Genomic DNA, 23,969 nt, shown 5'->3' on the forward strand with positions numbered 1-23,969 from the left:
CACAAGCACACCCCCCGCATGCTGCCAGCCCCCGCTCTCACATGCCTTGGGTCATAAACCCCTCTTCCACGCAGCTCTGCCTCGAAACCCCATCCTGTTCCCAGCGCGACACTTCCCTCCATCCCTTTCATGGTCCCGGATCCCTTGATAACACCCCTCTTTCCTTTGTGCCCGTTTGTCTCACTCGTTCCCAAGCCGCCACCTGGCCCTGCGGGTACTGTCATTGCCCCCTTCCTCCTGTACAGTAGGAAACACCCCCCCCCCATCAAAGGATCCTTGAGCTAATCAAAGCCCCCACCCCATGAGATCCGATCAACCTCACACATTCCGTGAATCGGCGGAATGTCCAGCTGCGCGATAATCATCATCCGTTGTGACCGGGGTGGGGACTTCAACTGTAAATGTGTGTGGGAACGGGCCTGAAGCGGGGATTCCGAGGATGTCTTTCCGTACATCAAAGGGTTGACAGAGATGTGTTTTATGCAATAAAGTAATAAACCTGTGTATAAGAGGCCAGGCCTCCGAGATGCAGTTAGAGCACCTCGTGACGATACTTGCTGTCCGAACTAATGTGTTTCTCCTCCGGAGAGAATAAACTTCTGTTTCCTGCCTTCCAGTCTCCAGCGCCTGCCTCTTTGTTTGGTAAACTTAAGTGGGTATAGAGGCGGCTAACGCCGGGCAACTTCGGAAAAGGTCTTCTGCCTGTACCTTTTTCAACAATTGGCGCCCCACGTGGGGCCCATCAGCGACACGTGGATCCAGTGGGAGAGGTCCTGACGACAGAGTGAACGACTGCAACGATCGGGAGAGCTCCTGCCCAATAGACCCTCGTCTGGCAGCCGATCATCCGAACTTCACTGGTTCCGAACAGACCTCTCTCGAGTGATCTACGGTCCTGACTGGGAACCATCAGGAGTGCCGCAAGGAATACGAAGAAAAGAGGACGATTGGGCGCTGGATTTGGAAGACAAGAAACTGACCATGCGGTCCGGGTAAGGTCGTGTAAACACGACAAATTGCGAAATGATTGTTTGATTGTTTGGAAAATACTAGTATTACTCTTTGTTGATTTGTTTGGAGGTTCGCTGTCTGCAAACGGAGAAACAACCGGCTCTCTCTTTGCAAGCAGTGAAGGATAGGTAACGCAGCCATCGTGCCTATCTTTCTCCCCCACTGATTGATTGTTTGAACTCGAACTACGGTTCGTGGATTGTTTTCGGGAGATTTCCCTCTCCCACACTGATTAATTGATTGAACCCGAACTACTGTTCGCGGATTGTTTTCTGGAGATTCTCTGTCTGCAAACAGGAAAGAACAGATTCCCTCTTTGCAGACAGTGAAAGGGTAGGTGACGCAGACCTTTGCGGACCTCCCCACTGATTGTTTGATTGACCGAACATTGACTGTTTGATATTGGTTCTTGAGGTATTCACCGCGTGCAAACAACGTAGAATAGAAATATTCTGTCTAGTCTTTGCACGCAGTGATAAGATAGGTAGTGCTGACTTTTGACCCCATTGTGATCCGTCATGTCTATCTTCACCTCACTGATTGGTAGCTGGTTCAACCCGGACCGTTTATTAGAGGTGGACCATCTAGCTCCGCTGGAAGGCACCCCTAATAAAGACATGTTCACAAAATATGGATTAGTTACCATAGCTTATAGTAAGCTATGGCACAAGTATACCAAAGAAAATCAAGAGAAACAGTGGCCACTGATAGGATCCTTCGACCTTGACAAAATAGAAACGTTAGAAATAACCCTTTGTAGTAGTAAGACAACGCCTATTATGCTCGACAGTCTCGGTATGTGGCGCAAAGAAGCAATGCTACGAAAAGAAAGAGACGAAGTCAGAGTAGGTAAAGAAACGCGACAGACAACCTTCCAAGCATCTGAAAGGCCAAAGGAAGGGATAGCGGCGACACGGTCCCAAGGAGTAAACACAGGAAGGGAACGGTGTAAAGGGATGTACCGACAGGACAACCCCAAGACACGACGACCCGAACGTAATCCTCCGACATTACGCGCAGGACGAACAGACTTAGGACAAAATCAATGTGCTTTTTGTAAATATTCCGGGCACTGGAAAGCCCAATGCCCGACTCTACTGAACACGGGTAAGAGCAGAGAGCCGACAGAGATAACAGGCCGCCAGAAAGGGAAAAAGCGAAAGACAAAGATGAATCAGACTGACACAGACAGGCCGGATAGAACCACCACGTTTGATTACGCCCGATGGCACAGATTTCGCCAGACCGATTTCAGCGACATGTTTGAGTTCTCATAGATCGAACAGCGCTAAGACGGGAAACCCAGTCAAGCTCTAGGTTACCCGGTGACAAACCCCGTACTACCGCTACTATTCCCGAACACAAAAGCCACCCTTTCGGATAACATACAGAAACAACACACAGAGTAGTTTCGGACAGATTAGTACACATTCCATTAATGAACTCAAACTTTGAGCGCAATGGGACTGATTACTCTCTGCTGCCCCCACTCTGTGGACAAAAGCAATTACAGGCCTGCATAGACAACCCCCCGTTCAGGAAAACTGTTCTTGTGGACACCCCACCCCCCCATTACCTAGGCATAAATACCTACCCCCACTGCAGTGAGGTTCTCGTAGTAAAAAAAAGATTCAAGGAAGCCAAGTCTCTGTCAATATAAGTTAAGATTTAATTCCAGTAAAGTAAAACCATACTAATAGGAGCAATACAATACATATTACACCCACTCCGGAAGTTCCCAAAATGCAACAGGTCACCGGTCACGCCCATCCGGAAGGTGAAACACTCAGCACGTGTGGGGCGGGGTCCTGCCGACAGCCAGCAATCACGGAGGTCGCCGGTGGGATGTCCAGAAGGCACCATGGGCCCGGCATGTCCCATCCTCTTCTCCCATATGGTCTAGCGGTTAGGATTCCTGGTTTTCACCGCCGCGGTCCGGGCCACGAGAAGGGAGGGGGCGGATGCAGATGACCCCCTCCCTCGTATCTTCTGGTCCGGCCATCACGAATACCTCCGCTGAAAATTGGCGCAGGGTGGGCTGGGAGAGGGAGGCGACGCGAACGAGCCTCCCTCGCCTCCCCAGGTGGAGGTTTCCCAGCCCCGGCCCGGCACAGAAATCCTCCAGCCGGGCGACGACCCTACTTGCGCAGCACAGAACATGGAATGGCTGGCCACCCTACTTGCGCAGCACAGAACATGGAATGGCTGGCCACCCTACTTGCGCAGCACAGAACATGGAATGGCTGGCCACCCTACTTGCGCAGCACCGGACACAGAATGGCCCGCAACCATACTTGCGCAGCACAAGACATATGATGGCCCTCAAGTGTACTGGTGGAAGCACCACAGCTGCACCCTAGAGCCCCAAGCCGAATGTCCTGCTCCTACAGCACAGTTCCGTTTTTTTTCGCCCTAAGAAGTCTATGTAACTAGGACGCTTGCCCCCCCTGGGCACGAGTCCCCACCTCCGACAGCATCTCCACGACCTTGAAGATTCTACAAGAGTCCCAGGAGCCCTCGGCTCCTACAGGCTTCCGGTGGGGAACAACTGCTTTGATCACTAACGACGTAGCCACAAAATGGTGGTGCTCTCGTGTCAGCGCCAGCTTCAGTCTGAACCATCCAGAAAGATTGTGGGCTAACAAATTCGAGCAAGTTCCGGCTGAACCTCAACGTGACCCGGTAGGGGAAATTTTGCTTCCCTCCACACCCCCTTTTTTTTGATTGATGGTCCACATTGCCTGCCCCTTCTGTTAGCACAAGTCTTTTTGAACTACCGAAAGGAACTTTGGTCCAACCGCCGGTTGTTGGAGACATTTTGACCCTGATGCTGCTTCCGGACTAACCCGGCCTCGCCCAAAATGGCGCCGGTGTCAACAGGAACTCACGAACACCTCGTGGTGTTTTTAGCTAATAAGACTTGATGTTCTGAAATATGTATATGATCCTTTGTACACTTGACGAAAAAGAGGGAGGGTCCACTTGGCGAACATGTAAAAAGATCCCGTTAAAATGTTGGTTTCAATGTACGATTTATTATGATATTATTATAACTGATACATAATGTCGCTTATGACACACGCCCACGGTATGCATCTAGTAAATTTGATTGCAACTAGTCTAACTATGCTTCTAATTATGAAACGAATGCCCCCTGATCCCTCAACTATTGATAGACGTTTTATTCTCCTGCAAAATGACAAAACAAACCCTTTTTAAATGTTTTATTAATGCTGCAAAATAGCCCCATACTGTACGTGCTTCAACCAACGCCATGTCCGGCCAAATACGATTGCACTCTCATATTTTACATGCTGATCAAATCGTGTTAATAAAGGTTTTTCAAACTATGAACAGGTATCGCATACTTTTGTAAATGTGGGATCAGCGGGAAGGTTTTTCTGTGCGACCTGTTTTGTTCTCTTTTTAAGGTTATTAGAAGATGGTTGCTCAGCCCCGGATTAATGATCGAATCTAAGGCACGTTACGTTGCCTCCAAATGTGCGACTGACCCAGGAACAAACGCATGAAGAAGGACCTCGACTTCTGAGAACGGGTAAAGTGACACGGTGTAAATGATAAAATGTTATAAAGGCATGGTACTCACAGGTACTAAGGAACAGGGTTGGCCGAAGAGCCGATATGCCTTAGGACATCACCGCATGGGGAATGATTTAAGGATCCCGATAGCTGGATACATCTACAAACTAGATACCTCGCACTAAGCGCCTCTGATTTTTAACTTTTCCCTACACATGACCTATAAATGCCACACTCGGACCGTCTCCCTCATGAACAACCTATCGCTTGCCACCCTTACCACACTGCCCCTGGCTTCAGAAACCAAGACCCTAGGGATTATATCCCGGGGGGGGGGGATAAGACGAGTATGTGGTAAGTAAAGAATTTTTCGTGCCCGTACATTTGGTATGCTCGAATGTTGTCCCCCCCCTCCCTTCCCCTCTTTTTCCTCCCACTACAGGTTACATTGGAATCACGACTGGGGTATAGTGAAGATCCGAAGCCACGCCATGTCTGATACATGAAGCAGACGAACGCGGCAAGGTGGCACCTAAAGACACCCACACACACTGCTCTTGTAACGAAAGAGCCAATCATTGTATGATATGATGAGACGCGATCACCCCTAACCTGTGTTGCGTGAATGAGCACAGACCACGTATGTCTGAAACTGAGAAAATGTTTTCTATGCGACTGAAGCATTGACTTAACTAGGCAAAAGACTGAGAGTGCGAAGAGTGCGACACAATGGTGCCCCTTTACTCAATGCATGTCTCTTTGTCAAACTGCATGCTTTCTAAATCCTAACCCAGACCCGTAATGTCTCATGTCGTGTAATGCGCCGAATAGCCTATCTTAGTACACGACCACTCTCCATGTCTCACGTGTACTGTTTAGCCTATTGTTGCATCTCTCTCTCTCTCCCTCTCTCTCTCTCTCTCTCTCTCTCTCCCTCTCTCTCTCTCTCTCTCTCTCTCTCTCTCCTCCACACTCTCACTCTTCCTAACGACTGGCACCTAATTGGCGAACCACCATCCCCGGTGCACCACCCAATTGGCTCCAAATACCGCAAGTATTTGCACAAATTTGTCTTAATAAAATCACATTGATGCCATGTTACTACCTCTCCTTTCTGCTAAATATTGATAAAAACTAGATTGGCCAGAAGAGAAAGGACAGGTAAAGACGACTGAGGTTCCCTAATCTGACCCGTAATCAGGGAACTACATGTCAGTGGCTTCTATGATAAAATGCCTTAGGTAACGCGACCTTCCCCGTCCCGAATTGTCTCAATGCCCAAACAGTAAAAGTGATCGAAGCATCCCCGTCTTCCCAGAACGCCCCCAGTTTTGTATCAGCTGCCCCGAACGAGAGTTTGAAAAATGTGGCTCACCCCTGGTTGTAAGAGATGGGTCGACTTACGGCTGACCCAGGCCAGCCGTTGTTCCTAGAAATGATTCGTTGATGAACAAGCTACAAAGTTTAGAATTTGAGAAATGTCCCTGAACGCTTACCAACCGAACTGTAGCCTCCTGCTAGATAACGCCCTTGCGACTCGAAGCAAGACGATAGCCCCTCACCCCAGTTTGCTATGTTCCTAGTTGTTTTTCATAAGACCCCGGTCACCCCAAGGATGAGTTGAATAGTTATCGCAAGCCCCCCGTTTTTTTGAAGTAGCCAGGTTGTAAGAGACTATGTAGAAATTAGAATGATGTTTGCGAAGTTAAGAGTAGATCGAAATAAAGAAATTGTTGCAGTAAGCCCTGTTGAAAGTAAAATGTTTAGCTGAAAGATAAGATGCATTGTTATAATGGAAAATTGTTTAGCCTATGTTCATTCCTCAGAAAGATACCCATCAGACCATGGTGATAGCACGTTGCACTTTTTCGTATAATACAAAGCCCTGAAGAACGTTATAGCTTTGTAAGACTCGTACTAGAAAAGTAGGTCTCTGCCAGAAGAACTAATGTGACTGTAATAAACAAATGCAATGAATAGGTATCAGACCTCGTACCACGACAATGAATGTAATACCAACAAACGCCAAAGAAAATAAGATACGAAGGAAAGTTGTAGGGAATCCAGCAAACCTATCAACAATTATTTATACGTTGGTCGTAAACCCCCGTGTAACGGATGTTTCCCCAGTTGCTTGGAGTTGGGAGAGAAATAGACTTATGTGATTACCTTCCTATGCCAATTCTCTAAAGACTGTCTTTTCAAACTCATTTAAGGGTACCACCGTCGGAGGAGAGAGAGACCGGATGTGGGAGCACGCGGCCTGACTGCTGATCGTGGAACATCTGCGACTTTGACCAAGGCGGGACCGCAACAGTAAGGAGTCGCAGGACGAGGCATTGTTTCCGACCAAATGAAAGGAAAGGGCTGACCTGATGCCCCTGTTCGATGATCAACAAATGCCGAAAGTCCCCGCCCTCTGAGCCCGATCATGGGCCCACCTACCTGAAATTTTTCGGCCCCCTGGTCTGTCCCCGATCTGGCCCCGCTCCATCCCCTCTTCCTCCGACCTACCCTAAAGACCGCTCACACACCCCCTTCTTCCACCTGAACTCTTTGACAATCGACTCGAGAAAGAAAAACTGCAATCAGATAGAATAGGGTTTTTTTTGTTGCGAACTCAAATGAAACTTGGGTGCCCTGTCTAAGGTACCCGTGAAAGAATAGTTAGGACACAGGGCGAAAAAAAAAAAAAAGGACCTTTTTTGACCAGAAAAACGAAGAAAAGGTCATGCCCTGCAACGCAGGACCTGGAATAGAGCTGGACGCATAGCTCCACCGCCGGTGCTCAACAGTACCAACAGAAGACGACAAAGAATGCTGAGAACTCACTAATAATGGTCCACGACAATAAGACACTGGGAAAAGCAACACCCCTCCTCTTCGAACAATGACACCCCTGATTATCGTTTTTTACTACGTCTCATTTCTCTCCCAGCTACCATTGTATTGATTATGCTCCAACCAAGTACAAAATGAACTTACATATGTAATAACCTATCAGTTCATATTCCGAATGACTATAAGCATCTAATGAAATGTACCCAACGCTCTCACTGCAGAATCCTTTCTGTCCGATATTGCATTACTTTGACTTTCCTGCAACGAGCTTAACGATGGGCCCGCCTCCTAAGATGAAAGATTTTAAATGTAATGTTTATGCACAGCTCCTGCACCTGGGTTCCTACTTCTTTACTTATGACTGCCACAGTAGACATGGATAGGAAATAGGCCAGCAAGATGTCTTGTGAATGTTAAAGGGAGGACTGTGGAAAATTAATACGGTTTGGTAAACATTATCTGCGTCATCTTGCCCTTTTCCCCCGAATGCCACACTTTTTGTCGTGCACACTCGCCATTTTAGGTGCCTTGGTCAGAACCACACTCTGCACGCCGCTGACCCCTAGCACGGCTCTTCACCCTCACAAGCACACCCCCCGCATGCTGCCAGCCCCCGCTCTCACATGCCTTGGGTCATAAACCCCTCTTCCACGCAGCTCTGCCTCGAAACCCCATCCTGTTCCCAGCGCGACACTTCCCTCCATCCCTTTCATGGTCCCGGATCCCTTGATAACACCCCTCTTTCCTTTGTGCCCGTTTGTCTCACTCGTTCCCAAGCCGCCACCTGGCCCTGCGGGTACTGTCATTGCCCCCTTCCTCCTGTACAGTAGGAAACACCCCCCCCATCAAAGGATCCTTGAGCTAATCAAAGCCCCCACCCCATGAGATCCGATCAACCTCACACATTCCGTGAATCGGCGGAATGTCCAGCTGCGCGATAATCATCATCCGTTGTGACCGGGGTTAGGACTTCAACTGTAAATGTGTGTGGGAACGGGCCTGAAGCGGGGATTCCGAGGATGTCTTTCCGTACATCAAAGGGTTGACAGAGATGTGTTTTATGCAATAAAGTAATAAACCTGTGTATAAGAGGCCAGGCCTCCGAGATGCAGTTAGAGCACCTCGTGACGATACTTGCTGTCCGAACTGATGTGTTTCTCCTCCGGAGAGAATAAACTTCTGTTTCCTGCCTTCCAGTCTCCAGCGCCTGCCTCTTTGTTTGGTAAACTTAAGTGGGTATAGAGGCGGATAACGCCGGGCAACTTCGGAAAAGGTCTTCTGCCTGTACCTTTTTCAACACTTTCAGACCCTGTGTGCTCTCCTCCCTCCAGGTTAATCAACACTAGTGCCCGTAATTCAATTCGCAGGTGGTAGAACATGTTGAATGCTACAATGGACAGTCTATGTAACAAGAGAACACACGAAGAGAATAGCAAAGGCCAGTTAAACAAGATAAAGTCAAGAAGAATGGTGAGACCCAAACAGTGGAGTGAAACCTGGATTAATCAGTCTAGACATGGATTTACGAAACTCGGGAGACCCTGACATCGGTTTTATAAACATGGGCAGAATTTATTCTTTAACGGGAAGGACACGTAGCAGTTGCAAAAGCAAAAACATCGCATTCACCATGTCCGCCGTGCTGCCTGAGTAAGGCAACACAAAATGGCGGTTAAATACAAAATGGCAGCGAGATACGAAGCGAAGTCGAAAACCACATAACCTCACTAGCTCTCATCCCTCTGTTTACCACGTGGCCGACTTCAGATCTGGGAGTCGCCACCACGGTAAGACTGAATCCTTGGCTATAGCCGTACCTCACCCATATTTCCCGCCCTACTTAGTATTGCTCACTTCGTCCCTCGTTTTTGTGTTACAGACCCTGCTCAATCCTCATAGCCTGTCAGGTAATACTCGTTCTTTTCTACATCTTTCCTCTTTACTTTTACTTTTGCTCTCTAACTTTTCCGATTCCGTCTCCCTCCCACCCATTCTCGGTTACTTCTACTTACTGTGTACTTATACTTGTGATACTACGGATACCATCACTATCTGCTGTTTGCTGTAGACTATTTAATTTCAGATCTCATATGTGCACACGGGTTATGCCTCGAATTTGATTGTTACTGAACGCTGTCTTGTTAGACACAATTTAATTACTATAACGACCCACCCACGCAACCAGTGCCTTTACCTCCACTTGGGTTTAATTTTGTCTCTGATCTCAATCACACACTGTTATGCCTACAGGATGTTTTTTTTTTTAATAGCTGTTTACCATGATTACTGTAGAAACACCACGTTGTATGTCTCTTGTGTCAGATAACTTTGACTGTTATAAATCACACAATATCCACATAATCTCTCCTCGCCTTCTGGACCTATGGCACCTATTAATTTTAAGTGTTCGGACCTCCGTCACGAATGATTACATGTTACACATGTGTTTTCCTTCCGATTATATCCATCTGGTGTATCCTTTGCGCTCATATTACTGAATGACGTTATATTGCTTCTCATTTGCCTCGCTATTTACCTGTCATCTACTTTTTCTATGTTCGTGCCTACCACATAGCACCAATGTCATACTTATCACGCTTGTTTTATGAAGCTACAATGCTACCCATTTAGTACAGTTAAGATTGAATCTGTATTGTCACCGCTACTGTTGTTGTCTTTTGGACCACCAGCACAGGCAACCTTCTATTAGATACTCATGTCAGGCACTTGTTTTTATTCACATCGATACACTTCACCTTTTGCTCACTTTGCGACGATATCTTGTTTGTTTTTTTGTCTTCTCTTACGCTGACCTGCAACAGTATTCTGTGACATCAAGTCCTCCCATTCCTAAACGTTTTGCCCACGATTTTAAATATGTTTCCATGCACTTCCCGCTTATATTTGGGCGTCATGGTACTTAATGTCATCTCTTATCATGCCTTTTGCACCATAGTGCTCCACAATCCACTCAGTAATTTCTCCCTCCCGGTCTTTCACATTCACCTTTCAATTGTTGATGAATCATTTTGTTTACCCCAGTTTTAATTGCAATTTTTCCTTTTATTGTTTTACTTTATGTCCTTCCTAGCCCTGATGAGTCACATCTCCTTCACGGTGTGACGAAACACGTGTCGGCTGGCTATTATTTTCTGTACTGACCAACAATTGACTTATAAAAAACATTTTCACCTACATGAACCTTTGTGTTTGATCTTTTGAACCTTTCACGTATTTTCCATTATCATGTAAATTTGCGTCCTGACTGTAGGACCACCGATTTCATCAGCATGTGCACAGGATCTGCTCTTCTTTCTCTGTTTAGGCCTTCCTATACCATTGCAGGGGTGGTTTTCCCTTTGGGTTTGTGTTCCCCTGTCCTGCATTGCACCGCGTGCCCACCGCACGAATAGCCCCACCAAGAGATCACACCGCTTAGAGCGCCACTGCTTCCTGTTCTCTCAACTCAAACCCAGTCTTTTTCAAAAAATGTGTTAATCTTGCCCACCGTACAGTAGGCTCTGTGTAGATGATAAAAGGTAATTAATTTAAAGCAAGTATTTCTAGACACTCACAGAATACTGTCCATTATTCACACCCACCTGCCTCTTATATTCGTGCCAGTAAAACAACCTCTGGTGAAGCAATTGGTCTGGGATTGGCCTCCAGCCTTTCAGCTTTGTCAACACGTTTTGTTTTGCACGGGTTTTAGCAAAACTTCATTATTGGAGTCAACTTTTCGCGTCAGTATAAAAAAAATTACTGATTAAAAGCAAAAAATCAAATTGGTATCAAAAAGCATACATTGCCATGTTAGTCTTTGCTACTTATGGGAATGACTTTGTGTGAGTATATGCAACTTGTGAGCGTAAAGAAAGTCATCACTCAGAGGTAACGTAGGCAATGGCTGAAGAGGGCTGACCCTTTGCCCTATGCTTCAGTGGGCAGAAGAAAACTTTGAATGTCCCAATAACAGACCAATCGATGAAAAATGTTATCTGCAAGTCCATAGAGGTAAATATTTTATAGAAATAATTTTTGTAAAATTAAATGGTTTTCACTAATGCTGCGCCTAAAACTTGTGAAAAGCAGTGACATTGTGTTACCCTTTTGGAACATAAACCTAAAACAGCACTCACTTGAAGAAATTACTTTTGGGTTCTATTTCAATTATATCTGAAAGGTACATTGCCATTTTACAAAAGAAAACTAATTATATTTAAAAAAAATGCTTTTACTTACAAAGCATAAACAAATGGCCGGTGTTATTTTCTGAGAAAGGAACGAGGATGACTGATGACGTTTAATATTTGGTGATGTGTACAAATATAAAAATCATACTGTTCCTTCAATCTGCTTATCCTATTCACGTTTTGTTTTCCATGACGGCAACAGCATCAAGATTGGAATTTCAACACGTATGCTCTCTAGAAATGTCGTGTAAGTGGAACCATTTCCAATATGTATTCCAACAATGGCCAAAACCCCGCAAATGCCACCCGTCCCCCTCAATGCACCCGCTCTGTATGATCTGAAATAACTTAAAACATAGCTCCCCTTAAAAACACTGGTGCTCACGCACTCAATGCACTTTTTGATGAATTTCGCATAGCATGATGCATCATTACATAGTAAAAAATAAAAGATCATTTATTCACTCTGAAAAATATACAACGATATTTCACTAAGAGTGAATTTTCTGGTACATATTTTGGTAGAAGCATACTGTATGGCCTGGTTTATTGGACAAAATAATGAAAAAGAAATGTCTGCCACAGGACGGGGAAGCAGAGAGTAACAGTGAAAAAACAGTCCGCGCTGATCCGGGGTACTGGGCGCTGAACACGCACAGGTTGCTCGCCAGCGTGCTGCTGCGTGTAGCGCTGAAGCGCGGGTTCATCGCTTCAATTACTGGTGCGTCATGATAAATGAGCCCTGACACAGGTCCCTGGAGATCTCTGCACGAGGCTGGTAGGGTGCAATCAATAGCAGCCCTGATAGAGATTTACCGAGAGCAACTCATGCAAAAAAACAGGGAAGGTTCGATTTGCGGAAATGCTAAAAGAATACGTGACAGAAATACAGGCCCACATGCATCAATATAAGCTTTTGCGATTTCTAATTTGCGAAAATTAGGGAATCGCAAATTAGAAATCGCAAAAGCCTATGCATGATTTTTCTCGCATTTTTTTTGCAATTCGGTAAAAATCGCTATTTTTACCGAATCGCATAAAAAATGCGAATTTTCAATTGCGATTTCGCAATCCCCATTCATTCCTATGGGCTAAAATGCCCATAGGAATGAATGGGAATTGCGAATTCGCAATTTGAAATCGCAATTCATCAAAGCATTTCAAGGGTGGAGAGGGGGGTCCAAGTGACCCCCCCTGCACCCATGAAATGTACTTTTAAGTATAATTTACATACACACATGTCCTAAGGACATGTGTGTATGTAAATTAACAGTTTTAAAAATGCATTTTTGTGCATTTTTAAACAATTTCGCAAATTACCACGAGGTTCAACTTCGTGGTAATTTGCACTTGCAATTTCAAATTTCGCAATTTGAAATCAGATGATGCATAGCATTTCAGAAATCGCAAAATTGTGATTTCTGAAATGCTATCGCAATTTTAGAAATCGCAAAAAAAGATGCAATTTCTAAAATAGCATGATGCATCTCAAAAAGCATTTTTGGAATCGCAAACGGCCGATTTTAAGGAATCGCACCGTTTGCGACTCCAAAAATGCTTGATGCATGTGGGCCACAGTGACGTTTAATTGCGTCTGCTGCACCACTGTTCATAGGTGGGTATATTTTAATTACATATTAAGAAAGCAAAATACAAGAGCTAGAAGAGGGTAGGGTGTGAGATAATGTATTATTAGTTACACTGAATAGAATGTACCAGCACTTCTGAATTTCCATTTAAGGCATTGTGTATTATCAACAAGAAAAAAAAGTGACCACTTTTGGTAATCCTAGTATTTGTTGCTCTTTGAAGTTAATTTGAGGAGGATAGTCCGTGTTTTTCTTTTTTTTTGTAATAATATTTGGAACACATTTTTAGACTTCTTAACACTTTTGAACATTTGTGTTTGCTGTTGCTTTTCAGATTTCCCTGGCAAAGGGGTGAAAGGGTTCGGTAACAGGAAAAGTGCTTTAAATAGTTACTAGAGAACCTTTCTGAGCCACAGCACTTCTCGTTTTGCGTTGCCAAAAGAGAATACAAAATTCAAAGACCATGTCAAAAGGAAAGAAAATGGAAGAATAGCAGACTGTGTGCTACTGAAGTCCTTCCAAGCAACACGCAGAGGACGCATTATGAGAAATCGAGTTATTAGTTGCGCAGGATGTAAGGCCTGCACTCGTAAAAAGTTCTTAATTGTCTCCCTACTGAAACCTACGTACCACTTTTTACTACTTTACTCTCTCATGGTAGCGATGCGGAGCAGTCTAAGGCCTACTCAGAGGAAGAGATGTGGACTAGTAGGGGCATAATATCAAGGGGGTTTATCTCCGCTTTTTTGGCTTTAAAAGCCAAGAAAGCGGAGATAAAATTATCTCCCTATTACCAAGCTGTCGCTAACACCAGTTAGTTACAGCTAATAGGAGATAGCGACCATCTTGGGCCCCGCTTTGCAAGTCAGTGATATTTATCACTAATGACATGCAAAGTGGGCGTGCCAAGATGTTAGCGACTGGAAACAGCCCCTAACATCGCTATCTCCTATTACCAACTTTTGGAGATATTCGCGCTAAGCGCGAATATCTCCAAAAGCTAACACCTGCCCTGAGCAGTTCTTAGCCATGTTATCCAATGGGAGGTGGATAACATGGCTAAGAGCATTTGCTCGATAATGCATGAATATCGCTGACTTTTCAGCGATATTCATGCATTGCGGCCGTTTTTTATCGCATTTGGTTTATCTGCGATAAAAATCGCCGATGTGCGGAGATAAGTTTTGTCTCTAAACAAGTTAGAGACAAAAATTATCGCTAGTTGTTGGTAATATGCCCCGTAATCTCCATCCGCTGCCACGTAACAACATAAAAAAAAAAAAATTGTTCAGTCATTGCTTTTTTATGATAAAGGAAAAGTACATTTATTACACGCACACTACTAACTACTACACATTAATTTACAAATACATACATCAGGCGGATGGCAATACCTTTGATGAAATTCTCAAATTACATTTAACCCCTAGTGTGTCATGACCCCCCAAATCAATCGATCAATCAATCATGGCATTTGTAAAGCGCACTACATACCCGCTTCCCCAAATCACAATATGCACTACCTAAACCAGCTACAATATCAGAATTTAAGGGGGTGTCATTAAAAATAAAGCAGCCCTTTTGACTTTGTCACAGGATCACCACATTAAAATATAAGGCAAGCTTATTGGCTTTGTCAAGAGGTCAACAAATTAACATATAAGACAAGCCTATTGGCTTTGTCAAGGGGTCACAACCTTTTAAGTTCCAAAAGATAAGTTTATTGAGCATACAAGGGAAAAGAAAAAAAACTCTACATTACGTATAGGAAAAAACAGAAAACACACAGAAGAAATACGGAGTCACAACCTTAACAAAACAATACTCATCGGTTGGGATTCAACATTAAAACCTATAGAATTCAAAAGCATATATAAAGGCATTCAAAAGGCTATGCAAATTATAATGACTTATTGTTGAGTTCTTCTTTACACTCATTAGACCACATAAACTGAAGCCATTGGACCATTCACTAGAAGTCCTCACATTCCCAAGCAGTGGAGCAAAAGCTCCAGTCCAGGAATACTTTGAACGTTTTCCCAGATCATATTTCCTATGACCTGGGAAGCATAGGACACAATTACTTTCCACACTTCTAGGGGTCTGCTGCAGCTCATGCAGTCCTCTATCTGTTTGGCAAACATTGATGGTGCCCCTGCCCCTCCTTGGGGCACCACCAGCATTATGGGGTGTTGACTTCAGGGAACCATGTTTATTTTATTAGCAACTTTCTCTGATTACTTTTTCTCTCTTTGAAGCCTCACTCTGCTTTCTCTTGTGTTTTACAATATGGGTGCTCTAGTCCCACCTGGGAGACCCACAGCTCTGCACATTGTCTGGGCCGCAGTGAAACTCCATAAGCCCACACGACCATATGGCCCCACGTGGCTGGGGCTGTGTATTGGGGAGCCTCCTGGCCCCCCGTACTGCAAGTTGTCTCTGCTGTTAAGAGAAGATGGTTCCACCAGGACTCCATACTGGCATTGTGTCCTCAGCGCCTGACGATCCTCAGGTGAGAGGGTCACATATACTCCTCCTCTTCATTTAAAATATATAAATGGGCTGACATCGAGCCTTAGGGTTTGGCCCTCCTGGGAGAAGTCTGGAAAAAATAGAGGATGTGCTTAACCAGTGCTAAAGTGCTGTGCTCTCTCCTTGAAACATGATGCAATTGGCTCACACCTGTTTGGTATATTTAATTTACCTATAAGTCCCTAATACATGGTGCTACATGTAACCAGGGCCTGTACATTAAATGCAACTAGTGGGCTTGCAGCACTAATTACACCACCCGCTTAAGTATCCATTTAAAACATGTCTCTATCCTTCCAATGCAACCTATAGTGCAGTTTTAAACTTAAAATTAGACCTAGCAAAATCAACCTTTTACCAGATCTGCACCTTCCTTTTTAAAACAAGTGTGTCACTCAAAAGGTAGGTCCTAAACAGACCACAGGGTAGAGTACATTGTACCTAAAACGTAAGACATGTGTTTTTAAGTTTTACAGGCAATGTCAGTGAAAAACCCCTCTATGTATGCTTTACTATTGTAAGGCCTGTCCCCCCCCATTGGATAATATTTTGTTACCTTATTACATTTAATATTAACTAACCTTTGGTTAGGAACAGTTAGGTATGTTTGGACTCTAATGAATTGTAATTCAAAATCCTCTTTAATGGAAAAGTGGGATTCTACTTCAAAATAATGAAAATGCCACTTTTAGAAAGTTGGCATTATCTTATTCTCCTAACCTTTGGTGCCTGCTGCCTGTATTCTGGGTCACATAACTATGAAAAGTTGGCTAGTGACCTTTGTATATACCTCCCAGACCGTGAGACACAGAGGGACTGAGTGACAGAGAAACAAAGGGGGACTAAGTGTTGGCAGGATGGGCCATCCTGTCAGGTTGGTTGGGAGGGACTTGTTCCCTGCCCACCCCGCATACATTTCAAAGGGAGACCACCAGCACACACACAAAGGAATCTGACATCAGTCTTTTGACACCCCAAACTACTTGGAGCCTTGTCTAGGGAAGAACCTACCAGATGTGGGGGTAGTATTGGAAGCCCCAACACTTCAAAGATTAGCGCCAAGTATAAGTATTTGACCTCCAGAGCCACTTTTCCGTACACTCCTGGACTTGTACACTACGGAAGAAGAACTGCCTTGCTCCCCAGAGGACTGCCCTGCTGTTTGAGACCTACCTTGTCCTTCAGAGGACTGCCCTGCTGCTACCAGAGGACTGCCCTGCTGCTACCGGAGGACTGCCCTGCTGCTTGAGGCCTGCCTTTCCTCCAGAGGACTACCCTGCTCTCTGGGAAGGAAGGCTGGGCCTGTTCCCTTCATCCCAGGCTGACCTGAGGGATTCCGAGGGTCACTTGGCTGACTCAATGATCTGAGCTGCAGGTTCACAACAGGCTCCAGAGGCCTCCCTGCAACTACTCAGCTGACCTGCTGCTTGTAGATCTGCGCAGACCTACAAATGGATCTGCTTGAGCCCTGCTGGCATCTACTAGAGTCAGTCCCAGATTCCCAGGATGTGCCTTCCCAGGTCTTGCAACCTTGGGTGGCATCGGAGTGCACTCTTCTGAAAGGAAAGGAGAAATCCTCAAGCTTTAGGCTCTTTGTGACTTCAGAGTTCAAGTTCAAGTTCGGAAATTTGTATAGCGCACTACTCACCCAGAGGGTCTCGAGGCGCTTTTGGGAGTGGGAGCGTTATTTATCGAATAGCCAGGTTTTAAGTTCCTTTCTGAAAGACAAGTGGTTTTGTGTGAGGCGGAGGTGGGTGGGGAGAGAATTCCAGGTCTTGGCCGCCAGGTAGGAGAAAGATCTTCCTCCCATGGTGGATCTGTGGATGCGCGGAACTGTGGCGAACGCTTAGTTGGAGGATCTTAGATGGCGGGTGGGTGTGTAGAAGGACAGTCTTGTGTTGAGGCAGTCGAGTCCTTGTTTGTAGAGGGCCTTGTGTGCGTGGGTGAGGAGACAAAACGTTATTCTCTTGTTGACGGGGAGCCAGTGGAGGTCTTTCAGGTGGCCGGTAATGTGAGCTTGGCGAGGGAGGTCCAGTATGAGTCTGGCTGAAGCATTTTGGATGCGTTGGAGTTTTTTCAGTAATTTGGCTGTGGTTCCGGCGAAGAGAGTGTTTCCATAGTCCAGTCGGCTAGTGACTAGTGCGTGGGTGACCGTCTTTCTTGTTTCGGTGGGGATCCAACGGAAGATTTTTTTAAGCATACGAAGTACTTTGAAGCAGGAAGATGAGACGGCGTTAACTTGTTTGGTCATCGAGAGGGAGGAGTCGAGGATGACGCCTAGGTTGCGCGCGTGGTCCGTGGGTATGGGAGCTGTGCCCAGTGCCGGTGGCCACCAAGAGTCGTCCCAGGCAGAGGGGGAAGATCCGATGATGAGAACTTCCATTTTGTCTGAGTTGAGTTTTAGGCAGCTGTTTTTCATCCATTCGGCTACTTCTTTCATGCCTTCATGATGATTGGTTTTGGCGATGTTAGGGTCCTTGGTGAGGGAAAGGATCAGTTGGGTGTCGTCAGTCAGGAGATGATGTTAAGGTTGTGTTGTCGCGCAATGGATGCAAGGGGACTCATGTAGACTTTGAAGAGGGTGGGACTGAGTGATGATCCTTGTGGTACTCCGCAGATGACTTCGGTGGCCTCTGATTTGAAAGGGGGGAGGCGGATTCTCTGGGTTCTTCCGTCGAGGAACGAGATGATCCATTCCAAGGCTTTTCCTTGTATTCCGATGTTGCTAAGGCGTTGTATGAGGGTGCTATGGCAGACTGTGTCGAAGGCGCCGGAGAGGTCGAGTAGGATGAGGACAACTGTTTCTCCGTTGTCCAGCAGCGTTCGGATGTCGTCTGTCGCTGCAATGAGGGCGGTTTCAGTGCTGTGTTTGGCTCGGAAGCCGGACTGTGAAGAGTCGAGTGAGTTGTTGGATTCTAGGAAGGCGGCGAGCTGGCTATTGACGGCTTTTTCAATGACTTTGGCAGGGAATGGGAGGAGGGAGATGGGGCGGTAGTTCTTAAGTTCAGAGGGGTCTGCTGTGGGTTTCTTCAGAAGGGTGCTGAGTTCGGCGTGTTTCCAGCTTTCTGGGAAGGTAGCGGAGTTGAAGGAGCAGTTGATGATATCACGGAGATGGGGTGCGATGATGGAGTCTGCTTTGTTAAAGATGTGGTGGGGACATGGGTCGGTGGGCGAACCTGAATGGATGGAGTTCATTAGTCGGATGGTGTCTTCAGTGGTGATTGGGTTTCCAGGCGCTAAGGTTGTTAGCGAGCGGTTCCGGTTTGGTGGTGGGTGGAGTGGACTGTTCTATGGAGATGTTCTTAAAGCTGTTATGTATGTCGGCAATTTTGTTGTAGAAGAAAGAGGATAGCAAGTCGCAAAGGTTTTGGGAGGGGGTGATGTCGTTAGAGGCTGCGGTTGGGTTGGTAAATTCTTTGACAATGTTGAATAGTTCCTTGCTGTTATGGGCGTTGTTGTTGAGTCGATCCTTGACTGCTGATTTCTTGGTGGCTCGGATCAATTGGTGGTGTTTGCGGGTGGCTGCCTTGAAGGTGGTCAGGTTGTCAGTGGTTGGGTATTTTCTCCATGTTTTTTCGAGAGTGCGGCATAGTTTCTTGGATTTCGTAAGGTCATCGTTGAACCAGGGGGCCTTTTTGTTACCTTGTTTGATCTGGTGGTTTTTCAGGGGTGCTAATTCGTCAGCGCTGTGAGTAATCCATTGTTTGAGTTTGGTGGCAGCTTCGTTTGGGTCCGATGAGAGTGTGGGAGTGTTTTGTTTGAGCGATGTGAGGAGTTGGTCGGTGGTGATTTTGTTCCGGTTTCTTCGAGGAAGACGTTGTGGAGGGTTGTGGGTCGTGGTGGTTTTGAAGCTGAAGTGAACACATTCGTGGTCCGTCCAGTGGAGAGCTGAGGTGTGGTCGAAGGAGATGTGTTTGCAGGAGGTGAAGATAGAGTCGAGCGTGTGACCTGCTATATGAGTGGGTGTGTCAACAAGTTGTTTGAGTCCGAGATTTGCCAGGTTGTCCAGAAGGGAGGAGGTGTTGTTGTCATTTTTCTTTTCTAGGTGGAAGTTGAAGTCTCCCAGAAGAATGTAGTTCTCGGAGGGGAGGGCATGTGGGCTGATGAAGTCAGTGATGTCTTTGCTGAATTGTGTGCAGGGTCCTGGTGGCCTGTAGATGAGGGTGCCTCTAAGTGTGGTCCTGGGGTCGGTGTGGATCTGGAAGTGGAGGTGTTCGGCGGTTGCAAGGTTGTCGTCGAATGCTGGTCGTGATTCTGATGGTGTTCTTATGGACGATGGCTATGCCTCCTCCTGTTTGGTTTGTGCGGTCCTCTTGGATTATTTTGTAAGCGTCCGGGATGGCAATGGCTATGTCGAGTGCTGATGATGCGTTCATCCAGGTTTCTGTAAGGAAGGCGATGTCCGGTGAAGCAGTGTATAGTAGGTCCCAGAGTTCGGTGGAGTGTCTGTGGACCGAGCGTGTGTTCAGCAGGATGCACTTCAGGTGGTTACGGTCGGAGCTGTGTTTGGAGTTAGTGGATTTGGTGTGGGTCTTGATGCAGGCAAACTTGCAGGAGTGGCAGGCGAAGGGACCATGGGTACGTCCTGGGGCAGCTTCGTAGCATTGTGGTGTGCATCCGGGGTTGAGGGCTAAGAGGGTGGAGGCATCATACGTGATGCGGGAGGAGTGTGGAATGCGGGGGCCAGGGGGTCTGGTTCTGGGCGCGGTCCAGGCGCAGACGGGCTTACCTTTGGCGCACCTTCGGCACGCATGGGGCGCGACCGCTGCGCGTGAACGCTGCGCGCAAATGCATCTGTCATATGAAGACGGTGGGGGGGAGGGGCGAGGGAGGGGCAGCTGGGAGGCGGGTGCATGGGGGGAGCCGGGCTGGGATCAAGGCACAACAACAATGAACAAGATGGCAGCAAGTCAAAAGGCGAAACAGGGCGAGATTGGAGGCACAGCCTTACAGACGCTAAGCAAATGTCCAGAGGTACCGGCACAATAAATAAATTAAATATTTCTGGCAAAGCGGGCAGAGCACAATTTTATAATGAATGTGCAGCCGTCTAGCGGTGAAAGCGCTACAAAAATGCAAAGCGAGTGTTCAGGCAATACTGAACAGTAAGCAGTGCGCAAGTAATTAATATGGAGGCACACAGCAGTTAGGCAGAAGCGCTACGATACCACTGGTCTGGCAGGGAGCAGCGTGAAGGAGCGACCGCTTCTGTGGAGGCAGGACTGTCACAGCGCTTCCAGCGTTCGTGCAGAGCCTCAGTATCAGTGGGAGGGAGGGGCAGCTGGGAGACGGGTGCGTGGGGGGAGCCGAGCTGGGATCAAGGCACAACAACAATCAACAAGATGGCAGCAAGTCAAAAGGCAAAGCAGGACGAGATTGGGGGCACAGCCTTACAGACGCTAAGCAAATATCCATAGGTACCGGCCCAATAAATAAATTAAATAATTCAGGCAAAGCGGGCAGAGCCTAATTTTATAATAAATGCGCTTAGGTAACTTTTTCAGTGGGTTTAATGTGCTTTTAGTATCCAGCCCACACTCCGTCGTGGTTAGCCTGAACTTGTGACTTCCTCTCGGTCCATCATGGCCAGATAAACGCTTTTAGGTGCTATATCAACCTAAAACATTAATATTTAATATTTCTGATTGTACTGATTCAATTTATGCTGTTTTTGTATCATTTTATTCATTAAAACATACTATATTTTTCTAAATTGGTGTGGGATTGTTTGTATTGTGTTTATGCTTCATTACTGTTAGTCTGCTGCATATATACTTTACACATTGCCTCTAAGTTAAGCCTGCCTGCTTTTGTGTCAACCCACCAGAGGGCTAAGCACAGGTTAAATAAATTCCTTTTGTGGCTCATCGTAACCAGGGTTATGGTTGTTGCCTGAGTGGGGCTTTAACCATCTCGTCCAAGAACCCGATTTCTGACAAGGAGCATATTTTTGGCCCCCCACTGAGCCGATTTCCTTGATCTTGGGTTCATGTTACCCCTGGTGATGAGAAATAGCCTAAGTATCATCAAGATTGGGGAGTGAAGAGGTGGTGCTCAACCGCACCTAGGTGGGCGCATCCTCCTCTCATGAAAGTACAGATAATCAAAAAGGTCCACCTGAAACAGGTTGTCTGTGTGTCCAGTTGTTCTTGGCATACACAGTATTTGTTAAAATACCCCTCACACACAAAAAGGGCCCTTGGTGACATGCTTCATCATCGGGGTCTTCCCGCACCGGGGCGTGCTACGACAAGCGACTACGCTGGAGCACCTTGTTTGGTGGGCGCTATGTGAGTGTATTGGAGTGAGTGTCAGTAGGGTCAGGAGTGATAGAAAAAGTGAGTCTTAAAATAATACCTGGCCTAGTAGTAGAAAAAATTATTTAATAGTCACTGGCTGGTATCGTTAAAAAGGGTGTGGCGGAGAGACAAAGAGCTTGTTAATGGGCTTGCTCTCCTGTTCGTATCAACATGTTTCGAGGCTAAGTGCCTCTTCGTCAGGACCGGGTCAGATCCCCCTGTCACTCACTAATTTTGTCAACGAAGTGCGTTAAAGTGTATATACAAGTGTACACAGATATTGCTATCAATGTGTGGTGATACATACTTGATATCAATATTAAATTCAGCCTTGTCAGAATTTCTGATTAAGTAAGCCTGAAAGAACAAGAGCACGTAATTACTATTGCACGAATCCCATTGCGCATGACTTATGTCACCTGTAAGGGAAAGAATGGTGACATTTACATTGAGTTATGGTTACACTGAGTTGTCAGTTATAACTATCATGTGAGTGCTCCGCCTGTTGGAGACAAAGTGAGACAGACAAACATATGGGGACATACACATAACACATAACACACAATCTCTGCTGGTTGTTAAAAGTGATATTAACAGACAAATGTCAATGATAACTTTCCAAATACATACTGAAAAGGAAAAGGAGTCAATGCCCCATGAGCCAATCAGGATAAGGGGTATATGTTGGGTCCACGTGTGAAATAAGGGAGAAAAAGGCTAGTGGGCCTAGTTTCCTTTGGATATTCACATAAGGTGGAGCAGAAAGTATCCAAATCGCGTTCTTTTGTGGGCGGCTATGCCGTACTCACTAAACACCAGGCAGTCTCTGCATCCTCCCTCGTCCGTGGCTTCCGTGATGTGGAGTGCTTTGACGGGGGACGGAGCTTATATACTCCCTTAATGAGCAATTAAAGTGTGTGCAGCAGTATCAGGTGTGCAAATAGGCGAAGGAGCACTGTGTCGGGAGTGGCTTGGCTCTCAACCCAGGAGTTTTACCGTCTCACTTTGTCTCCAACAGGCGGAGCACTCACATGATAGTTATAACTGACAACTCAGTGTAACCATAACTCAATGTATATGTCACCATTAAGCATGGGCGAATTTTGCGAATTCGCGATCCGCGAATTTGCGGATTTGCGAATTCGCGATCCGCAAAAATCGTGAATTTGTGCGAATTTGCGGATTTTTGTTTTTTGCGTGTTCGCGGATTTTTTGCGTGTTCGCGGGGTTTTTTGCGTGTTCGCGGGGATTTTTGCGTCTTCGCGAGCCGCTTGCATAGCGAAGTTACCCATGCAGTCGTTTATGGGAGAGGGAGAGAGAGATAGATAGATAGATAGATAGATAGATAGATAGATAGCTAGATAGATAGATAGATAGATAGATAGATAGATAGAAAGAGAGAGAAAGAGAGGGAAAGAGAGAGGGAGAGAGAGAACGAGAGAAAGAAAGAGAGGCCGGATCTCTGAAGGGCCAGATTCCTGAGTTGCCCCTACAGAACATACAGCTTTTTATTTTTAGCAAAATGCATATGAAAATTGTGCTGTAAAGGTCTCTTTTAGTTTAACCCCTCCTGACAACTCAAAATGGGTGTATTTGCCATCCTCTCCTTTCTTCCTGTTTTTTATATCTGTAAGTGCTTCCTGTTGAGGTTTAATTCCTTGGACAGGTGCCTCGTTGCCTACTTGTAACTATTCTCTGACCCTGCTTCAAGGGTCAGAGCAGGGTCAGAGAATAGTTGCAAGTAGGCAACGAGGCGCCAGGAAGCAATTAGCAGCAGGTGTCCAAGTTAAAGTTAATTTGTTTGTAACCCTTTTGTAAAAGGTTACAAAGAAATTAGGTTCAACTTTTGCACCTGCTGCTGTAACCCTTGCTTGGCTGAAAATTCGTCCCCGCGATTTCGCGAGATTCGCAGATCGCGAAATCGCGGAAAATCCGCAAATTCGCCAGCGAAACGGATTTTACGC

Source organism: Lissotriton vulgaris, chromosome 3_1 (genome assembly GCF_964263255.1).
Source record: "Lissotriton vulgaris chromosome 3_1, aLisVul1.2, whole genome shotgun sequence".
NCBI lineage: Eukaryota > Metazoa > Chordata > Amphibia > Caudata > Salamandridae > Lissotriton > Lissotriton vulgaris.